The sequence below is a fragment of the Humulus lupulus genome, chromosome X (genome assembly GCF_963169125.1).
Source record: "Humulus lupulus chromosome X, drHumLupu1.1, whole genome shotgun sequence".
Taxonomy (NCBI): domain Eukaryota; kingdom Viridiplantae; phylum Streptophyta; class Magnoliopsida; order Rosales; family Cannabaceae; genus Humulus; species Humulus lupulus.
The window spans coordinates 168830870-168840339 of record NC_084802.1 but is presented as its reverse complement, the minus strand read 5'-3'; positions in this window follow the sequence as shown (position 1 = coordinate 168840339).

Genomic DNA, 9470 nt, shown 5'->3' with positions numbered 1-9470 from the left:
AGCTGCGACTCCTGCAACCCCAAGCGTCGTTGGTTTGGACGAAGAAACCATCGAGGAAGAGACTGACCAGGTTGTTGCCCAGGATCCTCCTGCCCCCCATGCCTCTTAATTTATTTAGCTGTTCTTCTTTCTTTTTAAACACGCGACCCACGGGTCGCCATGTAAAGACAATAATTTCTTTTTAAACTTTGCTGCACGGGCAGTAAATCTTTTTGTTTGAACAATTACATCCAAGCAGCAATGCTTGCGGTGTAAAAGCTTAACTCTTGGTGTTATAATATTTTACTTATTATAACATTTGTCCGTATGACCGAACTTAGCATAGTACTTTGGCATCATATATTTTGAAAAAATACTCTAAGTACTTGAAGCATTCTTTCACTCATTTTGTTCATGTGTTTACATACCTTGAGAGTATGCTTTGCTATCGATGTGCCTTATATGCCCCCCAAGTGATCGAGGAGCTCTTAGGTCCTTGGTCACTTGCCTTGACCATGGCCTGTTCGAACATTACTGTTCGCGCGGAAAAATGATACTTGTAATACAGCAAAACAACACATGTAATGAACAAATACTTGTAAATGTAAATTCACAAAGTTTGGCAAGAACGACTGGCTGAGCACAGTCCCTTATAATTTCGTATTAAAAATGGACTAATCATGTCTTTACGAATGATTCTGAAACAGAATCTTACATATACGAGCAGTTAGCCATACACTGTAGCTAACCCTCTTTGCAAAACTTGTAAAAATTAATGGGAAAATTTGAACAAGCCAGCCCTTTAAGAAGGGCTGTTTATTGATAATACTTGCGCAGGTGTTCTCTATTCCAGTAACGTGGAACGAGATCTCCGTTTAAGCGTGCAAGTTTGTAGGTGCCTGGGTGAAGGACTTCTTCAATCTGGTAAGGTCCTTCCCAGTTAGGTCCGAGCACGCCGGCAGTGGGGTCGCGGGTATTCAAGAAGACTCGTCGTAACACCAAGTCTCCGACGTTGAATCTTCTTTCTTTAACTTTGGAGTTAAAGTACCGGGCGACTTTTTGTTGATAAGCAGCAACTCGGAGTTGAGACTTTTCTCGTATCTCATCAATTGAGTCTAAGGACTCCAGTATTAGCTGGCTGTTTTTCTCTTGATCATACGTTAAACGCCGATGTGAGGGGGGATCTATCTCGACGGGTATCATTGCCTCATACCCATAGGCTAAGGAAAATGGGGTACGCCCTGTGGCTGTTCGATGAGATGTTCTATATGACCAGAGGACTTCCGGTAATTGTTCTGGCCATGCTCCTTTCGCTTCTTCAAGTCTTTTCTTCAGGGTGTCCTTGAGGGTTTTGTTTACAGCTTCGACTTGCCCATTCGCTTGGGGGTGTGCGACTGAAGAAAAGCTCTTGATTACCCCATGCCTTTCGCAGAAATCGGTGAACAGGTCGCTATCAAATTGGGTTCCGTTGTCTGAAACTATCTTTCTGGGCAATCCATACCGGCACACAATGTTCTTGATGACAAAGTCGAGAACTTTCTTGGTCGTTATGGTTGCGAGTGGTTCAGCTTCGACCCATTTTGTAAAGTAATCGACTGCCACAACTGCGTACTTTACTCCCCCTTTTCCTATCGGTAGTGATCCAATTAAATCTATTCCCCATATTGCGAAAGGCCACGGGCTTTGCATCTGCTTTAGCTCGTTTGGAGCTGCTCGTGGGATTTTGGAGAACCTTTGACATTTATCACACCTTCGTACGTACTCCATCGAATCCTCGTTCATCGTTGGCCAAAAATAGCCTTGTCGAAGAATTTTTTTCGCCAAACTCTGCCCCCCAGCGTGATCTCCGCAGAAGCCTTCATGCACCTCTTTCATGAGTTCCTTAGATTTTTCTGATGTAATGCACCTGAGCAGTGGCATTGAATATCCTCTTCGGTACATAACACCGTCGAGCAGTATGTACCTAGCAGCTTGTCTTTGCAGAGTTCTGGCTTTGTTTCTATCTACTGGCAATGTCCCATTTGTCAGATACTCCAGGTAAGGTGCCATCCATGTATCTTCTACTCGAATTTCCATGCTGGCTTCGGCTGCATCAATGCTTGGTTCACTTAATCTCTCTACTGGGACTATGTTCAAGGTGTCAGCGTCTTTGGCACTTGCAAGTTTGGCCAAGGCGTCGGCATTCGAATTTTGGTCTCGCGGAATTTGCTGGAGGGTGTATTTTGTAAACTGTGCTAGCAAATCTTTTGCTTTATTAAGGTAGGCCATCATTTTTAACCCTCGTGCTTGATATTCTCCCAGGACTTGGTTTACGACCAGCTGAGAGTCGCTGAAAATATCGAGCGCTTTTATGTTCATCTCCCTGACCATTTTCAGTCCAGCGAGGAGTGCTTCGTATTCCGCTTCATTGTTTGACGCTGCAAAATCAAACCTGATTGCGCAGTGAAATCGATGCCCATCGGGCGTTATCAATATCACTCCTGCTCCAGCGTGAGATTCATTAGATGATCCATCCGTGAATAGTTTCCACGAAGGAGTCTTGTCTGGAGGCATGGGCGCCTCAGGTTTCTCGCACAACTCGTTGCTGGGGAGTTCGGTGAACTCCGCAATAAAATCGGCTAAGGCTTTCCCTTTTATTGCTGCTCGCGGTGAATAAGTCACGTCGAACTGTCCTAATTCGACCGCCCATTTTAACAGTCGTCCAGCCGCCTCAGGTTTTTGGAGGACCTGCCGAAGGGGCTGGTCAGTCAAAACCGTGATAGGATGGGCTTGGAAGTACGGTCGCAACTTTCGGGAAGCTAGAATTAGGCAATACGCTAATCTTTCGATCGGTGGGTATTTTAATTCTGCACCGATCAGCCTTTTGCTGACGTAGTAAACAGCTTTCTGCACGCCTTCTTCTTCCCGTATCAGTACCGCACTAGCAGCAACTTCGGTAATTGCCAGATAAATGTACAAAGTCTCTCCTTCCATTGGTTTTGATAGGACAGGAGGTTGCGACATGTGAGCCTTTACTGTCTGGAATGCTTGCTCGCAGTCTTCCGTCCATTCAAACTTTTTATTTCCCCTAAGTAGATTGAAGAATGGAACGCACTTGTCAGTTGATTTTGAGATGAATCTACTAAGGGCAGCTATCCTTCCGGTCAGGCTTTGGACATCCTTGATCTTTTCTGGCGACTTCATATCAATCAGGGCTTTTATCTTGTCGGGGTTGGCCTCGATTCCCCTTGAATTCACTATAAATCCCAAAAACTTTCCTGACCCGACTCCGAAGGAACATTTGAGGGGATTCAACTTCATATGGTACTTATTTAACACATCAAAGAACCTTTGCAAATCCTTCACATGTCCTTCAGCCTTCTTGGACTTTACCAGCATGTCATCCACGTATACTTCCATGCTTACCCCGATCAGCTCCTTGAACATGTGGTTGACCAATCGCTGGTAAGTTGCACCTGCGTTCTTCAGTCCAAAGGGCATTACTTTGTAACAATATAAGCCCGTATCGGTCCGAAAGCTGGTATGATCCTCATCAGGGGGATGCATGCTGATCTGATTGTAGCCTGAATACGCATCCATGAACGAAAGGGTCTCATGCCCAGCAGTTGCATCGACTAGCTGGTCGATCCTCGGGAGTGGGAAGCAGTCTTTTGGGCAGGCCTTATTGAGGTCTGTAAAATCCACACAGGTCCGCCATTTGCCGTTAGGCTTGGGGACCAACACCGGATTGGAGACCCATGATGGATAAAACGCCACCCTGATGAACCCATTTTCTTTAAGTCTTTCGACTTCTTCTTTCAAGGCTCTTGACCTGTCTTTATCGAGCAGCCTTCTTTTTTGTTGCACCGGTGGAAAGACTTTGTCTATGTTCAGGACATGGCTGATCACCGCAGGATCTATTCCGACCATGTCTTTATGTGACCAGGCGAAAACCCCCTGGTTCCCTTGCAAGAATTCCACCAGCGCTTGTTTCGCAGTAGGTTCTAAATTCTTCCCAATCTTTACGATTCGAGTCGGGTCTCTTTCATCGAGATGGACCTCCTCCAGGTCCTCGACGGGCCCAACATTTTCTTCAAAATCCCCAAAGCGAGGATCCAAATCTATATCCTCACTTTGGGCAACACCCTATTTGGTGACTTTTCCACCTGATTGGGTTTTGCTGTCTTCCGTCATCTACAATCGTTCTGGGGTAGCGCTCCTAGATGTTCCACTTTTTGCCTTTGTGATCGAGGCGTTATAGCACTCCCTGGCTTCCCTTTGGTTTCCCAAAACGCATCCTACCCCTGCGTTCGTTGGGAATTTCATGGCTAGGTGCCACATGGAGATGACGGCCCTCAGTTCAACAAGTATGGGTCTTCCAATAACGGCGTTATACGCTGAAGGCCAATCGACCACTACAAAAGTGGTGAGTAATGTCCTTGAAGCGGGCGCTGTACCCGTTGTCACTGGGAGTTTGATCATTCCGTCTGGAACGAGTCCTTCTCCAGAGAAGCCGTATATGGTTTGATTGCAGGGCTCCAAGTCCTTCACGGACAGCTTCATGCGTTCCAGCGTTGATTTATAGAGGATGTTTACTGAACTTCCTGTATCGACCAGTATTCTTTTTACCATCATATTGGCCATTTGGATATCTACGACCAGCGGATCGGAATGTGGGAACCGGACGTGTTGGGCATCGCCTTCAGAAAAGGTTATCCCGCACTCCTCTGAGCGGGCCTTTTTCGACGCTCGGTCCTCCACAGTCATCATCTCGATGTCCTGGTCGTGGCGCAGAGTTCGAGCATATCGTTCTCTAGCCTTTCCGCTATTTCCAGCGAGGTGTGGGCCTCCACAGATGGTTAAAAGTGTTCCGGCTACGGGGGCAGGCTGTAATGGTGGCGAGCGTTGGCGTGTGGACGTCTGCTCGTTGCCACCTGGAGCTTCTCGTTGGGAAGTTCCCGAGGCCCGTACGTACCTTCTCAAGTGTCCTTGTCTAATGAGGAACTCGATTTCATCTTTTAGCTGGTTGCATTCATTAGTGTCATGTCCATAGTCGTTATGATAACGACAGAATTTGGTAGTGTCTCTTTTCGAAATGTCTTTTCGAATGGGCCCAGGCTTCTTGTAGGGCACGCTAGAGCTTGTGGCCTGGTATACCTCTCCTCGAGACTCAACGAGGGCAGTGTAGTTAGTGAACCTAGGTTCATAACGATTACTCTTAGCTCGCTTATTGTCGGAGGTGGAAGGCTCATTGTGTTGCCGTTTCCCACCATTCTTGCCATTACCGTTGCCATTTCCATTGCCCTTGCCGTTGCCATTTGGTTTAGTGCCATTGGCGGCTTTGGCGGGTTCGGCAGCCTTCTTGCCCTTCTTCGAGGATTTTCCATCATCGGCAATGGCTTCTTCGAGTTTGATATATCGATCAGCTCGGTCTAAGAATTCCTGGGTGGTTCTGACCCCATCCTTACGAAGACTTTTCCACAGGGGCGAGCGGCGTCTCACTCCCGCAGTTATAGCCATCATCTTTCCTTCGTCCCCGACTGTCTTTGCTTCGGCTGCCGCTCACATAAAGCGCTGGATGTAATCTTTTAGCGATTCTCCATCTTGCTGGCGGATCTCAACCAGTTGATTTGCTTCGGTCGGGTGGACACGAACTGCGTAGAACTGTCCGTAGAACTCCCTTACGAACATTTCCCAGGAAACTATGCTTGCAGGTGGGAACTTAAAGAACCATTCCTGCGCGGCTTCAGAAAGTGTTGCAGGAAAGATCCTGCACCAAGCGTCTTCGGATACCTTCTGAATGTCCATCTGGATTTCAAACTTATTCACATGCGAGACGGGATCTCCGTATCCATCAAAGTTCGGGAGCGTGGGCATCTTGAACTTGCCGGGAGTCTCTGCGTTGGCTATTCTTTGGATAAATGGAGTGCCCTTTCTTCTATCGTGGTCAATATAAGAGGTTCTTCCTCCGACCAATTGTTGCACAGCCTGATTTAGTGCGTCTATCTGGGCTTGCAAGGCAGTAGGAATAGCTACGTTCTCCGCTGCTGGGGGGATGTTCTCACCATGCTTCTCTCGACGATCATTGAGTATGTCTCTTAGATCTTCCTCTCTTCTCCGTTGCTCGCTACCTACGAGCCGGTTGAAGACATTATTTTTCCGGGGTTGCCCCCCAGCATTTTGTCTATTTGGCTGATCATCTTGAGGTATTTGGCTCCTGCTCCTACCTTTATTTCCGTTCCTCCCATCAGTATTGTTCTTGCCTGAGTCAGCCTCGTTGTAGCCGTGGCCATCTTTGAACTTTGACTGGCTATGGTAAGACTGGTTGTTCCCTCTATTCCCGTCTCTGGCAGAAACACCTCGAGCGTTAGGGGGTGGCCTGCGCTGGTCGCGATGTCCCCGTGCATTATCATGCTGCTGGGATCCACGGACCGCAGAGCCTAACTCCGAGTCTCTCCTGTTACCAGGAGGGTAGTGACCCCTGTTCGCTTGGTGTGGCCCATCATTCTCGCGGCGTCTAGGACTACGAGGCTGTCGCTCGGCCCTATTCTGCCTTTGCTGCGGGGGATTACCTCGAGCAGCGTGGGATGGTGGATCTGCCTCGGGGTCCAGTGGGACGTCGTCATGGGGCATCTGGGGCTGTTCAGGCCTTTGCGGACTTGAAGGATGGACTGGTGGGCTAGGATTGGGACCTCCCTGGGGTGGCCCAGTTTCAGGTTGATTAGGCTGCGAGGCAGGCGCGGCCTGATTTGTGGCCAACAGCAAGGCCGCTTCAAGGGCTGCCATGGCCTCAGTCTGGCGGCGATCCACCTCCGCCTGTCTCTCGCTCAACTCCGCCCTCTGACGATCAAGTTCCTGCTGTTGCCTCGCCATAGCTTCTGCGGCAGTCTCTTGATTGGCTCTCAGACTTCCCAGCTCTTCCTGCAACGTGCCCAAGGTGCTCCTCAAAGTCGCATCGTCCATTTCCTCCTCTTCAAAATCTAGTTGCGGTTCATCTTCCGCCATGCTTGCTGGGGGAGGAGGAGGTGGCGGGTTCGACGGTGCAGCGGCAGTCTGAGCAGCTTTCTTCCCTGCTTTCGCCATTAGTTTTATCAACAATGATGAGTCGCCCTCTCAATGAAAGCACCAGAATGTTGACCCTCGTTTTAGCCAACTGACACAGAGTCAAAATATGAATGATATAGGCGAATATGTATAGATAATAACGTAATGACAAAAGTAAAGAAAACACAGTAATTTATAGTGGTTCGGCCCCAGAATCTGGTAATGACCTACGTCCACTTAGAATGATATTGATATGGGAACAAAAGTGCGATCAGAGAGCTTGGGCTCAATGAGTTTCAACACTCCTCATAAACAATCCTCGTTTTCACAGATAATTTCTATATTCCTATGGTTTTTTAGCTGCCAAAAGGTCCCTTCCCATGAGCCATCTCTTGCTTTTTATAGGCCCATCGGGGGTTGCCCAATATTTTTACAGATATTATCCCTTGAATCATGGGATATTCAGAAGATTGCATGAAATAAATTCGGGATACATAAGATCTTTCCATAAATGTTGCTTTGCCAGCTGAACCACCGACCAGTCTGGTCGTGGTAAAAACAGGTATGTCCTGCTTCTGGTGTGTCTCATGGTCGATACTCTAGCAGACGCTCCAGGTGTCAGGCACGTGTCAAGAGATTATTCGCCACGTCACAAATGCTAATTTATTGGATAACAGTTCAAAATGAAGAATTTAATGAGGAAAACGATGAGTGTGGATACTATAATGAAGGACAATTTGATGAGGGACAATATTATGAGAATACAAATGATGAGGGACAATATTATGAGAATACAAGTGATGAAGTCTATCGACCTACCCCCAACGCAAATGATCATTTTCATCAAACTGAAGACTATCATTTTGATGAAGATGGTGGATCATAAATTTATGAGTCTCCGCCAGCGCCGAGCTATGAAGTTTATTTGTGTTCTGATAATATTGACAATGTAGTGGCTAAGGATGTAATCATTGTACCAAACATTGGTAGCTGAATTACCATCCATGGCAATGTAATTGATGATTCAATTGCGAGGGTTTGGCTTATAGATGTCTTACAAGAAGAAGCTGAGATCCCTATTCCCTTTGGTAACATACGATATGTTGGGGATGCATGAGACACATTCCTGCCTTGGCCAAAAAATTTAATTGTGACTTGTCAGGTATAAAATTATTTGCTTAGATATTTAAATTTTATTTTTAAATGGGAACACTATATTGATATGTTAAATGATATTATGTAGGGTCCATCTTCATCTAAACACAAATCCCTATCACCAAGCCCATATTTATCATCATTTGGATCTCACGTAGTCATCCCCGCTGAAATAACTCAACCAGATGCTTCAAATTGGTTAACAGATAACCAATGGGAAAAAATTGATCTGAGTCTAAAATTTATAGTGAAGGAGTATTATTTCATTAAAGGAATAGATGGGGTTGTACAAGTTCCCGTTGACCCAGAGTTTATAGGAGAACGCGAGGCTATCTTCATCACTTCGGAAGACGTTTATCAAGCAACCTCCATGGATAATATTAGATCCTCAACTATGTTGTTTGGTATGAGGTATGTATCAATTTAAATTGAACTCAATCTGTTATGTCATTACAAACTATTTTAGGCGTTTGAATATATTAGATATTCATCCGTAGTGAAGTAAGTTCTGAGATGATATTGTGTGCTGCGGAGATAACAGAAGGTTGAGAACATATGTGTCTTAGTGAAGTAGGTTCTACAAATTTTGTGTGCTACGGTGGCTTATGGTTGAGAACATGCATGTTGTTTGTTGTATGTTTTGTTTGAATTGAATTTATAGGTACTTATAATTTTAAATATGCTATAGAAACAGAGGAAACTTTGCCCAATTTTTTTTTACAATATTAGTTTATTAATTGAAAATGTAATATGAATGATTGATTCTATAGATGCATTTGGGGAAGCATTCACCCAAATTCACGACAATTATACAAATTTTTTGACACCGAACATCTTTCTATTGGCAATGATGAAAGTAAAAATTATACAGTGGATCTTATAGCGAAATGGATGATGACTATGGATAGACGAGGCCAAATATATTTCATTCCTTGGATTGTTGAGTAAGAAAGAACTACTTAAATATTATCACTACTATGGTTGAATTTTAATTTTACAATAATCATAATTTATTATTGTTTTAGTCGACATTGGATGTTGGTGCTCGTGATGATGCGGGGGATGACCATAATTTTGGACCCTTTAAAAAATCATAAATCTCCACCAATAATTAAGGAGGTTATGGAAAAGTAAGTTCTTCAATTGTAATGTATGCATTGTTAATTTTTAAATGTTGAGAATATAATATGTATTTAATTAATTTTAATTTTTGTAGAGCATACACACAATGTTTCGAAAATGAATACATCGGCTCATTTACAAAATTGCTGAGAGGTTCTTGTCCAAAACAATCTGAAAGTCATGAATGTGGT